Source organism: Electrophorus electricus, chromosome 10 (genome assembly GCF_041902795.1).
Source record: "Electrophorus electricus isolate QZ-2024a chromosome 10, ASM4190279v1, whole genome shotgun sequence".
In the NCBI taxonomy this organism is placed as follows: Eukaryota; Metazoa; Chordata; class Actinopteri; order Gymnotiformes; family Gymnotidae; genus Electrophorus; species Electrophorus electricus.
This window is the reverse complement of record NC_137506.1, coordinates 14,527,185-14,541,634: the sequence shown is the minus strand read 5'-3', so window position 1 is coordinate 14,541,634 and position 14,450 is coordinate 14,527,185. Positions and strand designations below refer to the sequence as shown.

General features: G+C 45.5%; 3 pseudogenes; all 3 read right to left on the bottom strand.

The window, feature by feature from the left end:
* Positions 1-483: 483 nt before the first annotated feature.
* LOC145659408 (eukaryotic translation initiation factor 4 gamma 3-like) lies at positions 484-1,681 on the bottom strand (annotated as a pseudogene).
* Positions 1,682-5,342: 3,661 nt separating this feature from the next.
* On the bottom strand, positions 5,343-6,572 carry LOC145659407 (eukaryotic translation initiation factor 4 gamma 3-like; annotated as a pseudogene).
* Positions 6,573-10,245: 3,673 nt separating this feature from the next.
* Positions 10,246-11,475, bottom strand: LOC145659406 (eukaryotic translation initiation factor 4 gamma 3-like; annotated as a pseudogene).
* Positions 11,476-14,450: the final 2,975 nt, after the last annotated feature.

The following is a 14,450-nucleotide window of genomic DNA, read 5'->3' as shown; positions in this document are numbered from 1 at the left end:
ACAACATGAACTTGGACACTTTTAAAATCATTGCCAAGGCCTAATAATACACTGATATCAGCACAGCATGCTAGTCGCACTATAGATGATGATCTTAATTAGTTGGCTACCCTGTAGTCAGAGTTCAGGCAACAGGCAAGCAACAGAAAACACTGATGGCAAAACTTTTATAGACAACATTTAAACATGCTTGTTTTTTGGTTAAAAGCATGCATGGAAATGTAAAAACATTTTTTTAAAATACAATAAAAAAGACCAGGACAATAACTGTCACACTAGATGGTGACTGAACTGTCAACATTACAACTGCTGTTCCTACCAGAGACAAAATGGACAGTCAAGATACAATATTCAAAACGTCTTCATTCAGTTTTGTTGTGTAAAGTACTTGCTGTGAAAAACGCATCATGGACAAAATCCGGAAAAACGTGCACAGTCGCGGCACTGCACACTAGCACTCATCTACGCATGCACCGTAAACCTTTACATGACATATTAAAGATAAACCGATGCAAGTGCTGAGCATGTGCTGAGAATATTAAATCAACCCAGACCAGGACCGCGGCCTGCTTACCCTGGCCTTCTCCAAGTCCAGGTCTTTGCCGATGGCTGTGAGGAGGTGGCACAGACGCTCCAGGCTCTCCTCGTTGTGGTTCATGAATAACTTGACCACGCAGTCGTGCATGATGGCTTCTGACAGCATGCGCAGCTTGAACAGCTCCCCGATCAACTTGATGTTGCCGATGGACCTCCTGTGGGCCTTGTCCTTTGCCTCCTCCAGATCCTGCTTCAGCCTCTCCCGCTCACTGGCCTTGCAAGGAGTAACCAGAACAAAGACAAAAGCAAGAAACAACACGCTTGGACCCGATAACGACCTGGCCGCCTCCTAGCACTGCTGCTGATTTCAGTCCCCTTTCTCGTGATCTGTGGGTTGGTGAGTCGGGTAAACGAGACAGGAGCGGTGCTTACTGAAGTGGTCGCTTCCAGCTGGTGTCGCAGCTTCTCCAAAACATCATTGTTGGCCATTGTCCTTCTCAAACTCCTTCTGACAGCGGTTCAGCAGCAGCTTTTGGAAACTCACAGTGCTGGTGGGCTTGTCTGCAATGGGTACTTTTAACTACACAGGAAAGACATGTAGGAGAAACACTTGGGTATAAGACAGTGTTGAGAGTTCTGTTACTACACAGAAGCTGATTAAAGCTCCATGTCAATTTAGAGTGGTTCGAACAGAATTCACTTCTGTGTGGCATTTGTTTTTGTATGGAACATAAGCAGCAATGTATGGGAACATGTTACTCACCTTAGCCAGACAGCTGCACATATTGCCATAGGCCATAGAGAAGCTGGGCTCATCGATGGCTTTTTCAAAAACCAGGTCAACGACACCTTTGAGGCGCTCCTCCGTGTCGATGGTGAGGTCCATCACCTGCTTCATCAGCTGGTTAAACATCTGCGGTGTCAGTTTGTTCAGGATACTGCGCACCTTCTGGAAAAGCTCCTGGAGAGGAAAACTGACTACTGACTAAGCTTTCCATTACAAAGATCCCAATCTTTTGTTAAATTCAGCAGTTCTTCCACATAATGACTAACTCCTCACTTTCACCAAATTTTTACTCTGCCATTTGGAACTTCGTCATGAACAAAAATCACTCAGCTTTACTATGTAGACTGAAAAAGGCATCATACATCAATCCCAATTTCCGAGAAGTGTAGCACTGGCAGCAAACAGTTTATCAAATCTTATCAACTAAAACCCCTCATGTGCTCCAAATTCAAATTAAAAGAAAACCCATTAGAACTACCTACAAGAATTTCAGATTTAATCAACATATAACTCCTACAAAAAAACAATAAATACATAATAACCAAATCTGATCCAATAATAATCCTACCGACCAGACAATGCAATGAAGATCTGTCAATCTCTCCCAATGCTGAATTGCACACAAATTTGCAAGAATATTTTTAAAACAACCACTGGCCACTAACCTAAAATATATACAAGATCATCCACAGAATACGCTACTGTTCACACAAAACACAGTAGATAACTATATGCATGCCATAATGCACAGTACACCCATAAAACATTTTTGGCAGGAAGCTGCCAACCTTTTATCACACTCTCTAAATATCCCTCGGCCCTCATCTCCAGCAGTGTCTGCTAGGAGACACGTCAGCAATCACTGGGACAGAAAAGGTCTCCACAGCATACAACATTAATCCAAGAAAACTATACTTGCGAACTGACAAACAAAAAAGTACCATTACTCACTAGAGAAACTTACTACTGAATTGCAATGGAAAAAGTTTTATGCATGCATCAAAAACAAAACTACTCTTTTTTAACTCAGTCTGAACACCTCACTTCAATAATCTACAATACTCTTTCACCAAAATCAACATCACAATCAACACAAGGAACAACAAGCACACAAGATCTGGCCCTCAGTATCATCACACCCCCTGTTTACACTAGAAACCAATGTCCCCCTGCATAGCTACATTCGTGCACACTCCCCACACACCCACCCAATTAAACAATGACCCCAATTCTTGAAGAGCATATTTCGAAAAAAAAATTAAGTAGCTTTCAAGCCCACCATAACAGGATGTGACTCTGAAATCTGAAAACAGGGTACGGCGGAGTGAGGTGCTGAGCTGAGTTTTCTGGGTCTCGGGTGTTCTCCCTTTTCATGCCAGGCTTCCAAGCATTATTGGCCTTCTTCAGCTGCACCTCGTTGTTCATGGAAACGTTGCTGATGATCTTGCGGGGAGGTGTTTGATCTAGAAAAGAACAGAGTCAAGTCAAAGTCCATCAGCCCCTCTCCATGGAATGGTTTTAAAGGTCCCCTAAGGCCAATGTTTTAGCAGGCTTACCTTGTCCAGTACCACATCAGAGATGTAAGGAAGCCCCTCTGGCTTCTGCATGCAGGCAGGCATGAACTGGAAGGCCAACAGGAAGTCTCTATCATACTGCCTCTTCCCATCCTTCAGCTCTGGCTCTGCATGCAGAGAGGGGTACAGTGAGCACCTGGAGAGAGGAATCACCTCTCTGTCAGGACACTGGGCCTGCCCCACAGGAGTGTCCTCTTTTGGCTTCTTCCAGGTGTTGGGTAAACTAATAGCTGTAAAACATAACAAATCAGTCTGGTGTCTTTTTAGTGTCCTAACATAGCATGTCTTGCATGTGGTTATTTACCTTGACTCAAGCTTTGCCTAAGATTGGGCTGTAAGATGGGCTCCACTTTATCCTCCAGCAAGACCTCTGGCTCCTTCCCAGTCTCTTTCAGCTCTGCCCCAGTGGAGGCTCCACAGGCCAGGCCTGCCTCTATAACAGCCTGGCCTGGGAGAGTGAGGCCTGAAGGAGCAGCAGTGCTGGAAGGCAATGAGGGCGTCAGCATGCCTGTGGCAACTGCCTCTCCGGCTGCTGGAATTGCAGCCTTCGCCGGACAGTAGGCCTCCAGGGCCAGGCCGGCGGGGCTGGGCTCTGAGATGGGAGCATGTGGCCGAGGAGGGCTGGGGGCAGGCTGTAGCTGGGAGGTGTGGCTGGGCTGGAAGCCCGGATCACTGCAGGGAGGAGTGGGATTTCTTTCGGCCAGCCCGTTGACAGCCTTGAGCACCTGAATTGGAGAGATAGGCAGTGCTGAGGGGCATGCTGGGCCTCCAGTTTCTCTGGCTCTGGAGAGATGGCACCAATTTCACTCAGATTGTGTGAAAATCCTAGGACTGGTTTGAAATTAGCAAAAAATAAACAAACAAACAAAAAAACTGAAATCTAATGGGCAGCGCCTATCTGAATTCAGGAGAAACCAAGGAAGAATAAAATAAAAATAAATAATAATATTTCTATATTCACCTCTGCCTCTTGTTTTGAACATCTGCAAATGTTACATTTAGTTTTGTCTGCAGTTCATAAAGGAAAAAGCAAAAATAAATTAGGGTCTGAACGTTTGTTTCTTTGTCACACAGTTTTATTATTGTTTTGAATTACTGTATTGTCTTTTAGCACACATTGGCAAATGTGTCCATCCTCCTGTCAATTGTCCTTGGACTTGTCCTCGGCCTCGCACAGCCAGGTGAAAAAGGCTGTCATGGATTTGAGGGCCACACCTTCGCCTCTTGTTGTCCTTGAACAGCAGCTGCTGGTGCACCTTCCTCTGCTCCTCCTGCTCCTCAAATTTGGCCTCCTTGTGGATCTGCTCAATGGTCTTGGGCCCCTGGTCAGCTCGCCATGACACCCAGTTATGCTAGAAAAACAAAATCAGCAGATGCATACTTTTGCATCACCATGTGCTGGAATGGCAAACACAAACACACAAACACAGGCAGAGTCTCTAACCAGTCGCAGGTCGATGACGTCCTGGAGCAGGAACCGAATGTGTGAGGAAGCCCTCCTCTCCTTCACTGTCCTTTCTATATAACTAAAGTAGTGATCCACTTGTGGCTGAGAGAGAAAGAGAGAGAGAGAGAGAGAGAGAGAGAGAGAGAGAAAGAAAGAAAGAGAGAGAGAGAGAGGAGTGTGTAAGAGAAATGTTGACAAATTTCAGGTATTCTTCACCTTTTGATTCGATCAGGTCTGCTCTCAGCTAAACTCATGTCGCAAGACGTTTATGACTCTTATGTAAACCCTGCTGCCTTGCACGTTGGTCAGTGCTGTAAAGCAGTTCACTGCCACTTTGGCTGTAGCTGTGCTGTAATCAGCTGCACTTGGCTTTGGGGAATCCAGTGTGCAGCAGCAGGACGCAGAAAACGTGGAGGAGGCTGTGAGAGCACGCTCCCATGGGCCTGGACAAAACCTTCTAACAGCTGACCAGTTCTGAATAAAAGCCTTTCATTTTGTCAGCTGCAGTAGGAGCAGAGCTAACAACCACACTAACAACTTCACTAAACAACATGAACTTGGACACTTTTAAAATCATTGCCAAGGCCTAATAATACACTGATATCAGCACAGCATGCTAGTCGCACTATAGATGATGATCTTAATTAGTTGGCTACCCTGTAGTCAGAGTGCAGGCAACAGGCAAGCAACAGAAAACACTGATGGCAAAACTTTTATAGACAACATTTAAACATGCTTGTTTTTTGGTTAAAAGCATGCATGGAAATGTAAAAACATTTTTTTAAAATACAATAAAAAAGACCAGGACAATAACTGTCACACTAGATGGTGACTGAACTGTCAACATTACAACTGCTGTTCCTACCAGAGACAAAATGGACAGTCAAGATACAATATTCAAAACGTCTTCATTCAGTTTTGTTGTGTAAAGTACTTGCTGTGAAAAACGCATCATGGACAAAATCCGGAAAAACGTGCACAGTCGCGGCACTGCACACTAGCACTCATCTACGCATGCACCGTAAACCTTTACATGACATATTAAAGATAAACCGATGCAAGTGCTGAGCATGTGCTGAGAATATTAAATCAACCCAGACCAGGACCGCGGCCTGCTTACCCTGGCCTTCTCCAAGTCCAGGTCTTTGCCGATGGCTGTGAGGAGGTGGCACAGACGCTCCAGGCTCTCCTCGTTGTGGTTCATGAATAACTTGACCACGCAGTCGTGCATGATGGCTTCTGACAGCATGCGCAGCTTGAACAGCTCCCCGATCAACTTGATGTTGCCGATGGACCTCCTGTGGGCCTTGTCCTTTGCCTCCTCCAGATCCTGCTTCAGCCTCTCCCGCTCACTGGCCTTGCAAGGAGTAACCAGAACAAAGACAAAAGCAAGAAACAACACGCTTGGACCCGATAACGACCTGGCCGCCTCCTAGCACTGCTGCTGATTTCAGTCCCCTTTCTCGTGATCTGTGGGTTGGTGAGTCGGGTAAACGAGACAGGAGCGGTGCTTACTGAAGTGGTCGCTTCCAGCTGGTGTCGCAGCTTCTCCAAAACATCATTGTTGGCCATTGTCCTTCTCAAACTCCTTCTGACAGCGGTTCAGCAGCAGCTTTTGGAAACTCACAGTGCTGGTGGGCTTGTCTGCAATGGGTACTTTTAACTACACAGGAAAGACATGTAGGAGAAACACTTGGGTATAAGACAGTGTTGAGAGTTCTGTTACTACACAGAAGCTGATTAAAGCTCCATGTCAATTTAGAGTGGTTCGAACAGAATTCACTTCTGTGTGGCATTTGTTTTTGTATGGAACATAAGCAGCAATGTATGGGAACATGTTACTCACCTTAGCCAGACAGCTGCACATATTGCCATAGGCCATAGAGAAGCTGGGCTCATCGATGGCTTTTTCAAAAACCAGGTCAACGACACCTTTGAGGCGCTCCTCCGTGTCGATGGTGAGGTCCATCACCTGCTTCATCAGCTGGTTAAACATCTGCGGTGTCAGTTTGTTCAGGATACTGCGCACCTTCTGGAAAAGCTCCTGGAGAGGAAAACTGACTACTGACTAAGCTTTCCATTACAAAGATCCCAATCTTTTGTTAAATTCAGCAGTTCTTCCACATAATGACTAACTCCTCACTTTCACCAAATTTTTACTCTGCCATTTGGAACTTCGTCATGAACAAAAATCACTCAGCTTTACTATGTAGACTGAAAAAGGCATCATACATCAATCCCAATTTCCGAGAAGTGTAGCACTGGCAGCAAACAGTTTATCAAATCTTATCAACTAAAACCCCTCATGTGCTCCAAATTCAAATTAAAAGAAAACCCATTAGAACTACCTACAAGAATTTCAGATTTAATCAACATATAACTCCTACAAAAAAACAATAAATACATAATAACCAAATCTGATCCAATAATAATCCTACCGACCAGACAATGCAATGAAGATCTGTCAATCTCTCCCAATGCTGAATTGCACACAAATTTGCAAGAATATTTTTAAAACAACCACTGGCCACTAACCTAAAATATATACAAGATCATCCACAGAATACGCTACTGTTCACACAAAACACAGTAGATAACTATATGCATGCCATAATGCACAGTACACCCATAAAACATTTTTGGCAGGAAGCTGCCAACCTTTTATCACACTCTCTAAATATCCCTCGGCCCTCATCTCCAGCAGTGTCTGCTAGGAGACACGTCAGCAATCACTGGGACAGAAAAGGTCTCCACAGCATACAACATTAATCCAAGAAAACTATACTTGCGAACTGACAAACAAAAAAGTACCATTACTCACTAGAGAAACTTACTACTGAATTGCAATGGAAAAAGTTTTATGCATGCATCAAAAACAAAACTACTCTTTTTTAACTCAGTCTGAACACCTCACTTCAATAATCTACAATACTCTTTCACCAAAATCAACATCACAATCAACACAAGGAACAACAAGCACACAAGATCTGGCCCTCAGTATCATCACACCCCCTGTTTACACTAGAAACCAATGTCCCCCTGCATAGCTACATTCGTGCACACTCCCCACACACCCACCCAATTAAACAATGACCCCAATTCTTGAAGAGCATATTTCGAAAAAAAAATTAAGTAGCTTTCAAGCCCACCATAACAGGATGTGACTCTGAAATCTGAAAACAGGGTACGGCGGAGTGAGGTGCTGAGCTGAGTTTTCTGGGTCTCGGGGTTCTGTGTGTTCTCCCTTTTCATGCCAGGCTTCCAAGCATTATTGGCCTTCTTCAGCTGCACCTCGTTGTTCATGGAAACGTTGCTGATGATCTTGCGGGGAGGTGTTTGATCTAGAAAAGAACAGAGTCAAGTCAAAGTCCATCAGCCCCTCTCCATGGAATGGTTTTAAAGGTCCCCTAAGGCCAATGTTTTAGCAGGCTTACCTTGTCCAGTACCACATCAGAGATGTAAGGAAGCCCCTCTGGCTTCTGCATGCAGGCAGGCATGAACTGGAAGGCCAACAGGAAGTCTCTATCATACTGCCTCTTCCCATCCTTCAGCTCTGGCTCTGCATGCAGAGAGGGGTACAGTGAGCACCTGGAGAGAGGAATCACCTCTCTGTCAGGACACTGGGCCTGCCCCACAGGAGTGTCCTCTTTTGGCTTCTTCCAGGTGTTGGGTAAACTAATAGCTGTAAAACATAACAAATCAGTCTGGTGTCTTTTTAGTGTCCTAACATAGCATGTCTTGCATGTGGTTATTTACCTTGACTCAAGCTTTGCCTAAGATTGGGCTGTAAGATGGGCTCCACTTTATCCTCCAGCAAGACCTCTGGCTCCTTCCCAGTCTCTTTCAGCTCTGCCCCAGTGGAGGCTCCACAGGCCAGGCCTGCCTCTATAACAGCCTGGCCTGGGAGAGTGAGGCCTGAAGGAGCAGCAGTGCTGGAAGGCAATGAGGGCGTCAGCATGCCTGTGGCAACTGCCTCTCCGGCTGCTGGAATTGCAGCCTTCGCCGGACAGTAGGCCTCCAGGGCCAGGCCGGCGGGGCTGGGCTCTGAGATGGGAGCATGTGGCCGAGGAGGGCTGGGGGCAGGCTGTAGCTGGGAGGTGTGGCTGGGCTGGAAGCCCGGATCACTGCAGGGAGGAGTGGGATTTCTTTCGGCCAGCCCGTTGACAGCCTTGAGCACCTGAATTGGAGAGATAGGCAGTGCTGAGGGGCATGCTGGGCCTCCAGTTTCTCTGGCTCTGGAGAGATGGCACCAATTTCACTCAGATTGTGTGAAAATCCTAGGACTGGTTTGAAATTAGCAAAAAATAAACAAACAAACAAAAAAACTGAAATCTAATGGGCAGCGCCTATCTGAATTCAGGAGAAACCAAGGAAGAATAAAATAAAAATAAATAATAATATTTCTATATTCACCTCTGCCTCTTGTTTTGAACATCTGCAAATGTTACATTTAGTTTTGTCTGCAGTTCATAAAGGAAAAAGCAAAAATAAATTAGGGTCTGAACGTTTGTTTCTTTGTCACACAGTTTTATTATTGTTTTGAATTACTGTATTGTCTTTTAGCACACATTGGCAAATGTGTCCATCCTCCTGTCAATTGTCCTTGGACTTGTCCTCGGCCTCGCACAGCCAGGTGAAAAAGGCTGTCATGGATTTGAGGGCCACACCTTCGCCTCTTGTTGTCCTTGAACAGCAGCTGCTGGTGCACCTTCCTCTGCTCCTCCTGCTCCTCAAATTTGGCCTCCTTGTGGATCTGCTCAATGGTCTTGGGCCCCTGGTCAGCTCGCCATGACACCCAGTTATGCTAGAAAAACAAAATCAGCAGATGCATACTTTTGCATCACCATGTGCTGGAATGGCAAACACAAACACACAAACACAGGCAGAGTCTCTAACCAGTCGCAGGTCGATGACGTCCTGGAGCAGGAACCGAATGTGTGAGGAAGCCCTCCTCTCCTTCACTGTCCTTTCTATATAACTAAAGTAGTGATCCACTTGTGGCTGAGAGAGAAAGAGAGAGAGAGAGAGAGAGAGAGAGAGAGAGAGAGAGAAAGAAAGAAAGAGAGAGAGAGAGAGGAGTGTGTAAGAGAAATGTTGACAAATTTCAGGTATTCTTCACCTTTTGATTCGATCAGGTCTGCTCTCAGCTAAACTCATGTCGCAAGACGTTTATGACTCTTATGTAAACCCTGCTGCCTTGCACGTTGGTCAGTGCTGTAAAGCAGTTCACTGCCACTTTGGCTGTAGCTGTGCTGTAATCAGCTGCACTTGGCTTTGGGGAATCCAGTGTGCAGCAGCAGGACGCAGAAAACGTGGAGGAGGCTGTGAGAGCACGCTCCCATGGGCCTGGACAAAACCTTCTAACAGCTGACCAGTTCTGAATAAAAGCCTTTCATTTTGTCAGCTGCAGTAGGAGCAGAGCTAACAACCACACTAACAACTTCACTAAACAACATGAACTTGGACACTTTTAAAATCATTGCCAAGGCCTAATAATACACTGATATCAGCACAGCATGCTAGTCGCACTATAGATGATGATCTTAATTAGTTGGCTACCCTGTAGTCAGAGTGCAGGCAACAGGCAAGCAACAGAAAACACTGATGGCAAAACTTTTATAGACAACATTTAAACATGCTTGTTTTTTGGTTAAAAGCATGCATGGAAATGTAAAAACATTTTTTTAAAATACAATAAAAAAGACCAGGACAATAACTGTCACACTAGATGGTGACTGAACTGTCAACATTACAACTGCTGTTCCTACCAGAGACAAAATGGACAGTCAAGATACAATATTCAAAACGTCTTCATTCAGTTTTGTTGTGTAAAGTACTTGCTGTGAAAAACGCATCATGGACAAAATCCGGAAAAACGTGCACAGTCGCGGCACTGCACACTAGCACTCATCTACGCATGCACCGTAAACCTTTACATGACATATTAAAGATAAACCGATGCAAGTGCTGAGCATGTGCTGAGAATATTAAATCAACCCAGACCAGGACCGCGGCCTGCTTACCCTGGCCTTCTCCAAGTCCAGGTCTTTGCCGATGGCTGTGAGGAGGTGGCACAGACGCTCCAGGCTCTCCTCGTTGTGGTTCATGAATAACTTGACCACGCAGTCGTGCATGATGGCTTCTGACAGCATGCGCAGCTTGAACAGCTCCCCGATCAACTTGATGTTGCCGATGGACCTCCTGTGGGCCTTGTCCTTTGCCTCCTCCAGATCCTGCTTCAGCCTCTCCCGCTCACTGGCCTTGCAAGGAGTAACCAGAACAAAGACAAAAGCAAGAAACAACACGCTTGGACCCGATAACGACCTGGCCGCCTCCTAGCACTGCTGCTGATTTCAGTCCCCTTTCTCGTGATCTGTGGGTTGGTGAGTCGGGTAAACGAGACAGGAGCGGTGCTTACTGAAGTGGTCGCTTCCAGCTGGTGTCGCAGCTTCTCCAAAACATCATTGTTGGCCATTGTCCTTCTCAAACTCCTTCTGACAGCGGTTCAGCAGCAGCTTTTGGAAACTCACAGTGCTGGTGGGCTTGTCTGCAATGGGTACTTTTAACTACACAGGAAAGACATGTAGGAGAAACACTTGGGTATAAGACAGTGTTGAGAGTTCTGTTACTACACAGAAGCTGATTAAAGCTCCATGTCAATTTAGAGTGGTTCGAACAGAATTCACTTCTGTGTGGCATTTGTTTTTGTATGGAACATAAGCAGCAATGTATGGGAACATGTTACTCACCTTAGCCAGACAGCTGCACATATTGCCATAGGCCATAGAGAAGCTGGGCTCATCGATGGCTTTTTCAAAAACCAGGTCAACGACACCTTTGAGGCGCTCCTCCGTGTCGATGGTGAGGTCCATCACCTGCTTCATCAGCTGGTTAAACATCTGCGGTGTCAGTTTGTTCAGGATACTGCGCACCTTCTGGAAAAGCTCCTGGAGAGGAAAACTGACTACTGACTAAGCTTTCCATTACAAAGATCCCAATCTTTTGTTAAATTCAGCAGTTCTTCCACATAATGACTAACTCCTCACTTTCACCAAATTTTTACTCTGCCATTTGGAACTTCGTCATGAACAAAAATCACTCAGCTTTACTATGTAGACTGAAAAAGGCATCATACATCAATCCCAATTTCCGAGAAGTGTAGCACTGGCAGCAAACAGTTTATCAAATCTTATCAACTAAAACCCCTCATGTGCTCCAAATTCAAATTAAAAGAAAACCCATTAGAACTACCTACAAGAATTTCAGATTTAATCAACATATAACTCCTACAAAAAAACAATAAATACATAATAACCAAATCTGATCCAATAATAATCCTACCGACCAGACAATGCAATGAAGATCTGTCAATCTCTCCCAATGCTGAATTGCACACAAATTTGCAAGAATATTTTTAAAACAACCACTGGCCACTAACCTAAAATATATACAAGATCATCCACAGAATACGCTACTGTTCACACAAAACACAGTAGATAACTATATGCATGCCATAATGCACAGTACACCCATAAAACATTTTTGGCAGGAAGCTGCCAACCTTTTATCACACTCTCTAAATATCCCTCGGCCCTCATCTCCAGCAGTGTCTGCTAGGAGACACGTCAGCAATCACTGGGACAGAAAAGGTCTCCACAGCATACAACATTAATCCAAGAAAACTATACTTGCGAACTGACAAACAAAAAAGTACCATTACTCACTAGAGAAACTTACTACTGAATTGCAATGGAAAAAGTTTTATGCATGCATCAAAAACAAAACTACTCTTTTTTAACTCAGTCTGAACACCTCACTTCAATAATCTACAATACTCTTTCACCAAAATCAACATCACAATCAACACAAGGAACAACAAGCACACAAGATCTGGCCCTCAGTATCATCACACCCCCTGTTTACACTAGAAACCAATGTCCCCCTGCATAGCTACATTCGTGCACACTCCCCACACACCCACCCAATTAAACAATGACCCCAATTCTTGAAGAGCATATTTCGAAAAAAAAATTAAGTAGCTTTCAAGCCCACCATAACAGGATGTGACTCTGAAATCTGAAAACAGGGTACGGCGGAGTGAGGTGCTGAGCTGAGTTTTCTGGGTCTCGGGTGTTCTCCCTTTTCATGCCAGGCTTCCAAGCATTATTGGCCTTCTTCAGCTGCACCTCGTTGTTCATGGAAACGTTGCTGATGATCTTGCGGGGAGGTGTTTGATCTAGAAAAGAACAGAGTCAAGTCAAAGTCCATCAGCCCCTCTCCATGGAATGGTTTTAAAGGTCCCCTAAGGCCAATGTTTTAGCAGGCTTACCTTGTCCAGTACCACATCAGAGATGTAAGGAAGCCCCTCTGGCTTCTGCATGCAGGCAGGCATGAACTGGAAGGCCAACAGGAAGTCTCTATCATACTGCCTCTTCCCATCCTTCAGCTCTGGCTCTGCATGCAGAGAGGGGTACAGTGAGCACCTGGAGAGAGGAATCACCTCTCTGTCAGGACACTGGGCCTGCCCCACAGGAGTGTCCTCTTTTGGCTTCTTCCAGGTGTTGGGTAAACTAATAGCTGTAAAACATAACAAATCAGTCTGGTGTCTTTTTAGTGTCCTAACATAGCATGTCTTGCATGTGGTTATTTACCTTGACTCAAGCTTTGCCTAAGATTGGGCTGTAAGATGGGCTCCACTTTATCCTCCAGCAAGACCTCTGGCTCCTTCCCAGTCTCTTTCAGCTCTGCCCCAGTGGAGGCTCCACAGGCCAGGCCTGCCTCTATAACAGCCTGGCCTGGGAGAGTGAGGCCTGAAGGAGCAGCAGTGCTGGAAGGCAATGAGGGCGTCAGCATGCCTGTGGCAACTGCCTCTCCGGCTGCTGGAATTGCAGCCTTCGCCGGACAGTAGGCCTCCAGGGCCAGGCCGGCGGGGCTGGGCTCTGAGATGGGAGCATGTGGCCGAGGAGGGCTGGGGGCAGGCTGTAGCTGGGAGGTGTGGCTGGGCTGGAAGCCCGGATCACTGCAGGGAGGAGTGGGATTTCTTTCGGCCAGCCCGTTGACAGCCTTGAGCACCTGAATTGGAGAGATAGGCAGTGCTGAGGGGCATGCTGGGCCTCCAGTTTCTCTGGCTCTGGAGAGATGGCACCAATTTCACTCAGATTGTGTGAAAATCCTAGGACTGGTTTGAAATTAGCAAAAAATAAACAAACAAACAAAAAAACTGAAATCTAATGGGCAGCGCCTATCTGAATTCAGGAGAAACCAAGGAAGAATAAAATAAAAATAAATAATAATATTTCTATATTCACCTCTGCCTCTTGTTTTGAACATCTGCAAATGTTACATTTAGTTTTGTCTGCAGTTCATAAAGGAAAAAGCAAAAATAAATTAGGGTCTGAACGTTTGTTTCTTTGTCACACAGTTTTATTATTGTTTTGAATTACTGTATTGTCTTTTAGCACACATTGGCAAATGTGTCCATCCTCCTGTCAATTGTCCTTGGACTTGTCCTCGGCCTCGCACAGCCAGGTGAAAAAGGCTGTCATGGATTTGAGGGCCACACCTTCGCCTCTTGTTGTCCTTGAACAGCAGCTGCTGGTGCACCTTCCTCTGCTCCTCCTGCTCCTCAAATTTGGCCTCCTTGTGGATCTGCTCAATGGTCTTGGGCCCCTGGTCAGCTCGCCATGACACCCAGTTATGCTAGAAAAACAAAATCAGCAGATGCATACTTTTGCATCACCATGTGCTGGAATGGCAAACACAAACACACAAACACAGGCAGAGTCTCTAACCAGTCGCAGGTCGATGACGTCCTGGAGCAGGAACCGAATGTGTGAGGAAGCCCTCCTCTCCTTCACTGTCCTTTCTATATAACTAAAGTAGTGATCCACTTGTGGCTGAGAGAGAAAGAGAGAGAGAGAGAGAGAGAGAGAGAGAGAGAGAAAGAAAGAAAGAGAGAGAGAGAGAGGAGTGTGTAAGAGAAATGTTGACAAATTTCAGGTATTCTTCACCTTTTGATTCGATCAGGTCTGCTCTCAGCTAAACTCATGTCGCAAGACGTTTATGACTCTTATGTAAACCCTGCTGCCTTGCACGTTGGTCAGTG